General features: G+C 34.1%; 1 protein-coding gene across 1 annotated transcript in view; it reads left to right on the top strand.

Annotated features, from left to right (window-relative positions):
• Positions 1-12,043, top strand: part of NOVA1 (NOVA alternative splicing regulator 1) — a 154,516-nt gene that overhangs the window by 139,315 nt on the left and 3,158 nt on the right. The gene's annotated exons all lie outside the window — the stretch shown is intronic.

Below are 12,043 nucleotides of genomic sequence, written 5' to 3'. Positions count from 1 at the left end.
CAGTTCTAGATATCAAACTATACCAATAAGAGTTTTCTGTGCCAGTGAGCCACTTAATGTACTGAGAGATCAAGCCCTCCCACAGACCAGTGCCCATCAATAGAACTGTGGATTGTTTCGTTAAAAAAAGTCATCTTTGTCTGAATTTGTACCTACCTATTATAAATACTAATATATAGATACCAATGTCCTCTATAAGTAATGGTTACAAAATATTGATATTATTACCTGAACACAGTAAAGGAAAAGTGAAGTTAGATAAATACTGAAGGAGGTACAAGTGTAATTGTATTTTTTTTATTACACAGGACAGAAATTAAAACACTTGATAAATAATACAAATTTCAGGTAAAAAAAAATAGTATAAAACCCTCCTTTTCTTAAACAACAAGTAAATCCAATGCAGTGTCTAGTACAACTTTCACGAGGTTGATGTGGATCAGTGATACCAGTGACGTGGATCAGATCAGTGATACTCTTGTTCGGCATGTTAACAGTACTGACTGGCTGAACATTTACCTTTTCTCTGTGCTTTCCCAGCAGTGGTGGTGTGGTGTATCACAGCTGCAGTGTATTCCCTTGACTCTCTAATCTGTTTCCCCCTAATCTCCCTCCTCCTACTTCTCCATCCATCCCGTCTGGAGCTGTGTTTTTCATCACAGAGATTGTCTTCCTAATATTCAGGATTAAATTTTGCTGCTTTTAAACAATTAGTATCAAAACAGCCTTACTTAGGAAATTCTTACAAGGGTCCTGTGTCTCAAAAAAAATAACTTTTTTGATCAGTTGAAAGTTGAATTGAGGGAATTCTTCAAGAATATTAATATTCTGTGTTTAAAAAAAAAAAAGACATTATGGAAATGTAGGGTTTTTTATTGTTACTAGAGAAACAATTGAGGATTCTTACATCTTAGCGATAATGATATTTATCTCTATATTGACAAGCTCCAAGCAAAGATCAGAAGAAGCAACTGCTGCAAGGTCCTAAAATCTTTTAGTAGCTTTGGCAAACTGAAGTGATCAAAATCTAGCTGTTTTGTGTCAGCCATCAGTCAAAACTGGACTACATTTAGTAGAATTTTTCACCATAGCTAACACAAAAAATTGTTTTTAAAATGTTGTATTTCTCCATGTATTTCTCCCACAAGAAGATCTCAGTGAGCTTTGAGAAGGAAGCTTACTTTTTTTGATAGACTTTACAAATCCTACTTTTCTATACTGTAAAACTGAAATGATTCTGCTGAATCATAGTCTTCCAAAGCTTTGAAAAGGGAGGCCTCCTATAGATAGATATAGTGTAGACTGCGAACTTAAATTTTGTTTTGAATTGCCAAATGTCCTTAATGAATGCATTAAGAATCTTGTAAAAATCAGTTGTTGCATATATGCCTATATGCACTAAGGCAAAGCTGTATATGCTAGAGACAGATTAATGTTGACAAAACATGCTGAAGGTACTGCACAGTAGCTTAGACCTTATTTTTGATCTACAGTTCATTTTATTAATTAAATGCATCATATTTCTTGGACTTTTTTTTTTAATATTTAAGCACAGAATTCATTTTCCCCTAATACTGTTGTTAATCAAAAAGTTTGTCAAGTTTAGCAGCATAACATTTCACTTCCAGACTGATAAAGTATAATACCTCTGTCTCTATCACTTTTTTTGCTAATTATTTTATACATATATGTATTTCTCCAACAAATAAAAATAGGGCTGTTAGTGTCCTTTTTTCCTGTCTAGTCATATAGCTAAATAGATACATTTTAAAAAGCAGTTTTCAGAAATTGATGTTTATTCTCTTTACAAAAAATAATGGAATTCTGGACTGTGATTTTGTTTTAAATTCAGATTTAAATCCTAAACAAATTTGAATGAAGTTTGCTATGCCATTAAAATATGCTGTAATCTGGGCAGCTGTGTCAGAGGATGAATACCACAATGTATTTCTGAGATCCTGTTTTAAGACTTCCATGCTTTCAAGTTCCAGTCAGCTTCATTGAAAAGTGTCATTGGCACAACGCTGTTGAGTTTCCTTTGCACATATCTACGGACCATCTTTTCCTCTGGCTTGAATTAAGTGCAATAAGTAGCTCATATAATTTTCTGTATTCATTTGTTTTAGAAGCGCATCATCATGTATTTTAGCCACATGTTTATCAGAGTTAGTACTGAAAAATGGGCACTATTTGTAATGAGTATCTGTGATGTTCTGTGATGTTTAATGTTGCATATTTAATTTGAAAATTCTTACTCTAGTCCAAAGCTTACTTAAGAAAACTGTTAGGTCTTTTTCAGTCTTGCAGATCCACAGCCATGTAAAAGTTTGGAAACCTGTATCTTCCTGAAATCAATGGTAAATGGGTTCCTAAGTGTCTGTGCATGTAGGCCATCAAGCATAACTCCAAGATTTACTGTTAACACCATCTGATCTCCTGCATGTTTCAAGCCATAGGATTTCTCCCAGTGATTGCTTTCACCAAGTATAAGATTTCTAGTTGAAATATAGCATATCAGTCAGAACAAGTTTATAGCTGCTCTATTACGGGCAAGTACATTTAAAGCACGTGGATACAACCTTTCAAGTTTTATCTTGAGAAGTGGAGAAATGTCCTTGCAGTTCTTGTACCTATCTTCTTTTGGTCTGAATATGCTTCCTGAAAGCAGCCAGTTTGCAGTGCGTATTTGGACAATGAGTTAAAAGCCATGAGCCGATAGCCAAACTAACACCTATAGTTTTTGTGACTAGGAAAGTGTAGAGAAAGAGATGCAGCACCAGTGCCCCAATAACTTGCAGGAAGCTTACTTCTCTCTGAAATCTGGAGCAAGTTTTATGAGATTTTAAGTTAAAATCTGTCTAATGCAAACCAGTGGGAGTTTTCTTGGTACCATCAGTGAGACATAGATTTGTTTCTGAAAGAGTATACATTAGCTACTTTTTTTCTAGATTATTTTGTATTGAGAAGTGTCTTTCCAGCAATTCCAGTAATGATATTACGTTATAATTACATGGTGTCTTTCAGTCAAAAGCATCCCAAATTACTGTACTCTATAATACTGTAAATATTTATTCTTTTGTGAAACCCATCCTTGTCTGTGTGGAATGTTTGCAGGTGTTCATAGAACACTATGCAATGAATTAGTTGAAAGAGGAAAAGAAAGCTAAAATTGCAGGGAGAATTTAGGTAGGGGGAAAAAATTAACTATTTTGAATTTAGCTGGAGAATAGAATTAACATTCTGCTATCACTGAAAGTGTCATTCAGTCTTTAGTGGCCAGAGCAGTTAGTATTTCTGTTTTTTTAAAAGATGTTTCATTTGAACAAAGGCATCATCAGTGTGTTTTCCATGTATGGTACATATTCTGCAACAGAGTAAAAATCTGGGTTTTTTTTGCTGTTGTATAATTCAGTATGTAACCAGCTCATTTTTTCTTTTTTTAATTATGAAAAAGTGAAAAGTATAAATGAAACTACTCAAAATACATTACACTTCCCTGCAAATGTAATTTGAAACTCATGAAACATTAATGCTTGAAATATGGAATGTTGTTTTTATGCTACACAGAAAAAATTAGAAAAGTTAAGTTTCCTCCCTATGTTATTAAAGCTATGTATTATGTAGGATTCTGTTTCTTCCACTTATACACTTTTGGGTTATGTTTTCATGAGGAGGAAGAAACTACCTATAGACTTTTGTGTCTGGATATGTGTGTGTGTAAATTTTATATAATAGTTTGTTCAGAACTGGATAATCTCATAAAATTAACCATGAATGTAAATAACAGTTTTAATAACTCTGCTTTCTCCATATACAACTTGCATATGTACACATTTAGTAAAAACTGTTTTCGAGAAAAGATAGCCTTTCCACTTACGAGTTAAGGCCTACACACACACTCGGAGAGAACGGCAACTAAAGCAGAGACCAGAGGGGGTTTTTTGTCATGATTTGCTGATTCCTTGCCGTGAGAATTTTGCATTCCAAATTGCAACTTCAGCTAAAAGGATCAAAGAAATATCTTCATGCTCCTACTTTGAAGTGGGCAGAAGCATATTTAAGGTGGTAACTAAGAGAAGTGGTAGGTACTTTTCTCAGTCCCCCAATGAGTCAAGGCTGAGTATAAAACACCAATTGAAAAATGCTCAAGAATTAAGCCAAAGCAGCAATTTGTGCAAAAAATCCATATACATTCTTTCCTCTAGTAAATCTTTCTCCAGCTTTCAGCTTGGTTCAAAGCCTCTTGATTTCAGAAGTAAATAATTCTGAGCATTTAAATTGAAATTAGGTTTGTATTATATGAGAGTTACGAGGACTAAAATGAAATAATGCCCTTGAGAAATGCTCCTTCGGCTGAGAGGTGGTCAACTGGAACAAAGTGAACTCTGGTGATAAAGGGTAGAACAGGAATCAGTCAGCCTAACTGGAACAGTTTGTAATGTGTTCAGATGTAAAGATTCTCCTATGTTCTTAGGTTAAACTCCTGCTGCACAGTGCTAGCACGTACAAATAAATATTTTAGATTATCTGTTTGCACTGTCACTTTAATTTATCATATTTTTAATAATCCAGTATGATTATAACTTGAGTAAGACCTCTTTTATTTGCAATAAATATTTTTAGTGGTTTAATTTAACTTTGAGTTGACTTAGAAGAAATAGAAGTTATGATGGCAAAAATATCACGAAGGGGCAATACAGAGAAATAACAAAATGAGATTCATCTTGCAATAATTGAAGGTAAAACATATGGAAGAAGTACTACAAGTATACGTGGTTCTTGTGGGGGAAGAAAATCTCAGGAGCATGGACATGACCAGAAAAAAAGTTATGTACATTATATTGAGGAACAATGTAGTTAATCTCTTCCTATAATGCAGTTGCACTTGTTCACAGAATATTTGTTTCAGTTCTAGACATCATTTTATCAAAAGATATGGAGAATCTGAAATAAATAAAAGTAAACATAAACAGGGAAGGAATACTAATTTATGATCTAGGTTTAAAGCTGAATTGTCAAAACTGCTTCTCTTTTTATGGGTATCTGCTTATATTTGTAAATAAATATCAGATAGTATGCAAGCAAGATCCCTACATTCCTTTTAGTTGCTCTTGGACTGAGCAACCAGGAATTTTAGTGTGGCACACCTCTAAAAAAAAGAAGTTATATATTTCACCATATGTACACATGGAACCCAGCCCAGAGCTATTGAAATCACTGAGACACGTTCCAGTAACTTCTGTGTACAGTCCTAACGTATATGCAAGCAGTAGGGATTTGCTGTATAAACCTATACTCTGTTTTAAATACTAAGTTGAGTCTGACTTGAACGAACACCTCCAGTCCAAATTAACCCAGTATTTCTGCCTGTTGTATGTATAGGGTGACTTGAGCATAGCCGTGACCTCTCAGTAGCTCATTCTGCCTTGATATGAGAAGTTGTGCTTGGCATTGGGTTTGTAGCTTGCCAGGGACTTTCCAAGAGCTGCCCAGTACCATGGAGCATGGCAGTAAGTTCTAAGCAGCTCAGGTGCAGGTATCCTCTTGCCTGTAATATACTCATTAGTTGTCTCCCTGCCTGACTCCGGTTGACTTCTATCACATCCTCTGTTGACCCTGATTTCATCCCAAATTTTCATCATACTGGCACTTTGGTTTAAGGATGGATGGCACAGGACTGCTCTCACACCAATACAAGCCTACTGTAGCGGTGTGTTAGGCTGCCACCAAGATAATAGTGAATGGCTCTTACTTCTCCTTGACTGTTCCCTACAGGAACTTGTACTTTCAGAATACCCTCTCATCAACTCCAAGCCTATAGTCAGGTGAGCAGCTAAAATACAGACAGCATGAAATTTTGATAGGTATAGGATCCGGAGCCAACATGGAGTTTAAAGGAATTGATGAGTGCTGAAGACGGAAAAAGAAGATAAAATAAAATATGGAAATTTAAATACAGACAGTTTTAAGGGAATAAAGATTCCCTTAAAGATCATTTATTTTAGGGAGAGTATGATGTGGAATTGTGTCAAATTAGGAGGAATTTGTCAGGTTAGATAGCACCTGCTTTGTAAAAATGTATCTCTGTTAAGAGAAGATGATAGCATAATGTAACACAAGTAGTTGAAAGGTTTAAATAGTAACGAAAAAAAAGAACTATTAGAGAAGTTTCATTACATGAATTATAATTAAACTTAATGAAGTTAAAATAAGAGAAAAAGGAAAAAGAAAGCTGAATGAATAGCAGGTAAAAGCTCCTTGCTTCATTAATTTATATGTGGTCTCTTCAGAAACAGTCCTATGAGGTGGAAGAAACAGAGGATAATGCAATAAAATCATTGCCATATTGTTGTTTTTATTTTTTTCCAAGTTGTGATAGCATTTTGTGTGATCAGTGACATTTTTTTCTGGTGTAATTTAATGCTGGCCCATGTCACATACAGCATGTAAATCTTTAGGCAAAGCAATGTTTTTGGCCTCCTTTGCTATTCACACACTAATTGGCATAACAGCCTCATTTCATCAAGTGCTAATTCTTGTCATCCAGCCAGTCAGCTTATATTTCATCCTTGCACTTCTTTTGCCAGGTAAATACTGTGTATTAGCTGGGTGGCACAGAGGTTGCTACAGCTTGTAGTTGCCATCCCTTCACCTTCAAATTCTGTGAGAAGTGAGAACATAACCAGAGAGCTTGTCATCAGAGAGGGAGGGCAAGGGATAGGAATAAGAAAAGTTAAAGGGTTAGGAATCTTGCTGTAGGCAATTGGAGGCATTTACCTGAGAAGAGTGAGAGTGAGGACTGGGGAGACAAGACATGAGCTTATAGTGTATATAATAGTGCAGGTCATGCTGACCTTCACTCTGCTCCCCATGAAGATATTTTGCATGTGTTGATACACACTCATTGCTGCTGAGTGCAGATTCTCTCCACGCAGCATAAGGGAGAGGATGTGGTGTATAGCATTCACTGAATATCTGGCATTCCACAGTAGACACTATTCAGCTCCCAGAACTGAGCCAGAGCTTTTAGTTTGGTGGATTAGAGGACTTGTAATGTAGGATATGCTGGCGTGATAGCTGTGTGTAGCATGGGGTTGTGCAAATAGGTTGTCAGTAAAAGGGAAGGGGTGAAGGAATTAGCTGGTACAGAGTTTAAGTCTAGGATTTTGCCCATGAAAGGGTGAATGTGAGCCAATATTGGTAAGTTAAAGCAATTTGAGTTGTGTCCTCAGGACACAATAGCTGAGATCCTGCAGGTACTGATCATCTTCCTCTGAAGTGCAGGGTTTCATCAAATCTCTGCTGACTTCATTGGGAACTGAAGGCAGTAAACTGCTCTCAGGATTAAGCCCTTCATACACACCACAGTTTCTTAGACTGTTGCAAATATTATCTTTGTCAAGGTTTTTAAAGACACAATAATGTCTCAGTGAAAACATATGCAATAAAATCACTTTCTTTTATTTCTGTTGTAGTTTGATCCATTTGGGGGAAGAAGTATTTTACTCTCTGAGCCTGATTTTGACCTCGTTTACACTAATGTAAATACTCTCAGTGTGATGCCTGTGAAAATAATTGATTTGCTTTCTGAGTAAGCAAATGCTGAGATTGTGGCCCTTATTTTTTATAAGATTTGTTTTGCATGAAATAAAGGTTCAGTTGCTTCCATGTTTTTCTTCCTACAGCATTTGAAAAAAAATTGAGTTGCATATGTATTTTTAAACTTATGTTTATGACTGCATTGGTTACTCACTCTCCTTTTTGCAGCACAAATTTCAATATGGCCAGGAGCATACACACTAATCTATAAACCTAAACTTCCTGCATAGTCGAAGATGTCTTCAATGGATAGCTCAGAGCATTGAGTTTGGATGGTATTTAGGTTTCTCAGTTATGAATTCAAATCACTCTCTGAACATCTTATCCATAAGAGGGCAATAATGGCACTGTGCAATTCCCTGAAAAACTGAAAGTTAAGTATTTTTAAAACTGGTTGTGGTTCAGGTAACAAAATCAAATAGATATTAAGTCTTTGGTTTTTCAATTACTGTCTGCGTAACAGTCATTGAAATCAAGAACGTTACTGTATCTTTTCATACCTGATAACTAATTGTGACCTTATGAATGTTAGGCTTCAACAGAGAATAAAAAAATGTATATTTTATATCTGCATTATTTCATTTTTACTGGCCTTTAGAGGTCCATGCCTTATCATGTAAGATACAGCCTTAGTATACAACACAACCAGTGTTTGCCTTAAAGAGTATTTCAGTATGTAAGCCAAGGAAACAAGTGGAGAATTACAAATTAATAGCAAGATTAATATGACCTAAATTAAAAAAAACCTAAATATGTTTAGTTTTTTTAACTAAATTATCTCCATTTTTAAATAACACTTTCAAGCAATGATAGCAAATACAGACACTTTAAATTTTAATATCTCAAAATAATGGAAATGTTGCCTTTCATTTCAGCAAGAACAAACTTTTACTTAGTTATGTTTGAAGCAAAATACATAAAGATGTATTTATGTTCTGTTAAAACTGAATTTTGATTGTAATATGTTTTCTCTGATATCTTTGTATAAAACATTGTGCATATTAGCTAATATAATATATGTATCTTTATTTCTGAAAGATGGGGTATATCTTAATTGGTGAAATATCCACCCTGCAAAGTTTGTATTTCAAAGGATAATAATAGCATATCCCTGTGTTAAAACAATTTAACAGGGTTGTCAATTAATACACACAATCTGATATTCTAAAATTGATATTTAGGAAAGTGTATTTTTATTTACCTCAGAAACAGACAACCATATAATTTATTTAGTAAATTCCAGATTTGTTTTCCAAAGTGCATCATAATTTTAATGTTGTTCATATTGCTGAGTACAAAAAAATTCTAAATAAGGGCAGAGTGGATGGATAGGGGAAGGAGGTTGTTGCTTATTTTTCCTCTGACTAGGTGTATGATTTTATGAGACAACCAGAGCTTTTAGTGGTGAACCAAATAAATTTTTGTGATACCAAGTGAGGAAAGGGATAACTTATTAGAAAAATCTTTCTTTTTGCATTCAGAGCTTTATCTTCTTAATTTTGTGGCTAAATTAAACCATTATTCCTCTTTTACTACTACTAGTCCTTTAGAGTAATCCTAGCCATATTGTACTGACCTGGATTTTCATGTATGTTACATGTGTAGCTGTGATAGTACATATATAACAGTGCTGTCCTAAAATTAAGTGCTCAGTTTACCTCTGCAGTCATATGTATGGTTGCTTACAAGAGTGTCTATAGTTAAAGGAAGGCAAGAGTGTCTTCAGAGCCTTACACTGGTGATATTGCTATCTCCAGAGTGAGCTCAATTTCACTTTCAGATTCAGCTTGCCTTTGCTGCGCTAGAGTTTAGAAAGACAGTTACAAACTTATTATATGAAAATGGATAGCCCATAGTTCCTAGGAAACTGCTATATACTTTTTTCAGAAAAAGTTTCCACATTTTTTACTGCCGTGTCTGGAAGAAAATAAAATACTTTAAGAATATTTGTGTGCAAGTGAAACTTATAATACAAAATGAAATGATTTTCAACTAACTAAAATATCAAGGCTAGGTAAATAGGTGCAAATAACAGTACTACAAAAATTAAGTACATCTATATTGACCTAAGTTCAGATTTCTTAAGAATTCTAAAGTATAATTTATTGAAAAGTGCAAAAATTATTTTAAATGAAATCAAATGGTTTAGTAAGTCACTTGCTGTATGGATGTTAAAAAAAATCCAAAACACTGACAACTAAGACAGTAAACACGCCCACTCAAACCACTCAGCTTGATTCACACTCCCAGCTTCAATAATCAGAGTTCTATGAAAGACTTCTGGTATTTTTCTCTAATTTTGTTTGGAATATGGATTTTGTTTTTATTTTTTTCTGAATCCATCATCTGTTTTCATACACTCTTATGTTCTTAAATTCTTATGTTACACCCCTCACTCTGGTAGGTGACTAACTTATCAGAACTATGCACATTGGTTGTAATACCAAGCAGGATCTGGCAAGTTACAATTGTCAATATCTCCCAAAGAAGCTGTTAGTGTCTCTTAAATCAGTGCAGTCAGGTAAGTGTTTTCTATAGCATATGGCACAAAATCATAATCTTCAAAGCTGTGCAGTGCAACAAAAGATTAAAAGTTGTATTGAGTTTCTTGCCTGACTCTGTGTTGCAGCAAGGTAACTTTGTATTTCTGGACAGTTAAAAAAAAAAATCACAAAATATATATTTAGCACAAATCTGAACATTCATAATATTTGCAATTAGTTTATATATTTTGTATCTAGATCCCAAATATCCAAGCAAATCTAAGAATTGTTTCCTTGTTTTCCTGATGGGAAAACCAAGGCTCAAAAAAAAAGGCAACTCATTCAAGATCACCAAATAGGGCAAGCTACATTTTGAAATGACAATGAGGTGTCCTGACTTAAAAATGTATATGTATACACTGAACTGTTTTGCATTTTTATTAATAAGGTTATTTAGCATATGGATGGACAAAAGGTTTTTCCAATACCATACTTTTATGTCACCTTTAGAATAAGTCAGAACCTAATATTTTTAGTTATTTTATTTCATAGATCATGTTTGGATGTCAGGGAACTTGATGAATGATATTCTAAAGAAACTAAGAATTTGACAGCAGCTGTAGAACAGTTCAGTGTAAAATGCAATATGGTAGGTAAAAGTTTTTAATGTACATGCTGTTTAAGTGGAAAATATAAACCTTTCCCAACTTTTAAGTGCATTGGATTTTCAAAGAGTTGGTTATGACACTGTCATGACAACTGGAATTATCTGAAATGGATAAGATGACCAGAAATAGCTTATTTTTATAGGGCATGCATTTTTATTTGTAATTAGCTGCTTGACTTCACAATAAAGTGGCAACATGGGAATGTTGCAAATACTATTTTTAATTCTATTTTGTATTGACTTGTTGCTGAGATTTTAGATGAAACATTTTGGTGAAAAGATTGACAACTGAAAAGTATTATCCCCAAATATATAGTCTGTGAAACCTGGATGAATGGATATCAGTATGCTACTAGAAATGTTTTCTTGTGAAGATAAAATGTCACATTAATTCAACATCATGAGACAGATGGTACATTAAAACTTTGAAAGATGTTTGTAAAATGTGCATAGAAAACAAAAGCTAAAAAAAGTAATGTATAAATGTTGAATTTTTATCTTGAGTGTCATTCTTCACTCACAGCAATGAGTGAATGAGAACTAAATCTGCTGACATTAATGAAGTTGTATCAGTTTGAAACTTGTTTAAACAAGGAAATGTAGGATTTCTAGGGAAATACCTTTCATTTGAAGACATTTCACTAGAGGTGATAGCATGTACAAATGCCATATTTTGTTCTTTCAAAATCTTCAGCAGCTAGATACCCTCTCTCTGCTGCACTTCATTTGCATAGGCTGAATAATACACTGTAGCACATAACAAATTTCTATATACTGATGTAGCTGATGTGTTGAACAATCAGTATCATGTCCTGTTCAAGACCAACTGTATTATCTGTCTGCACTATACCATACTTGCTTTAGCCAAGTTTTTTTACTACTACTACTACTACTACTACTACTACTGCTACTACTACTACTACTACTACAGATGTTCTAAGGAAAAAGAATTTCAGGCAGGTTTTATCTAAAAAGTTGGGTTGCTATATTAGCCTGGAAGGAGAGGAACCAGATAAAAACGCTCACTTTGATACAATCTAAGATAATCTTTCCATACTGGTGTAATATCTGCTTTTGTTTAATTTTTGGATCTGAAACATACTAAGCTGAAGGCAGTATATTGTGTGGGAGATTGATAAATATGATTTTCCTGTTAATTTCTCTTTAATTCTTTGTATTGTACATTTGAAACAGACACAATGCATTAAAAAGCGTGATCAGCTGTATTTCTTTGTAATAATTTTCTTTTACCTTTTCTTTTAAAAAATGATAACTAATTTGCTTCATTTTTTTT

Source organism: Apteryx mantelli, chromosome 4, assembly GCF_036417845.1.
Source record: "Apteryx mantelli isolate bAptMan1 chromosome 4, bAptMan1.hap1, whole genome shotgun sequence".
NCBI lineage: Eukaryota > Metazoa > Chordata > Aves > Apterygiformes > Apterygidae > Apteryx > Apteryx mantelli.
The sequence above is the reverse complement of the archived record's forward strand: the minus strand, read 5'-3'. Positions and strand labels throughout refer to the sequence as shown.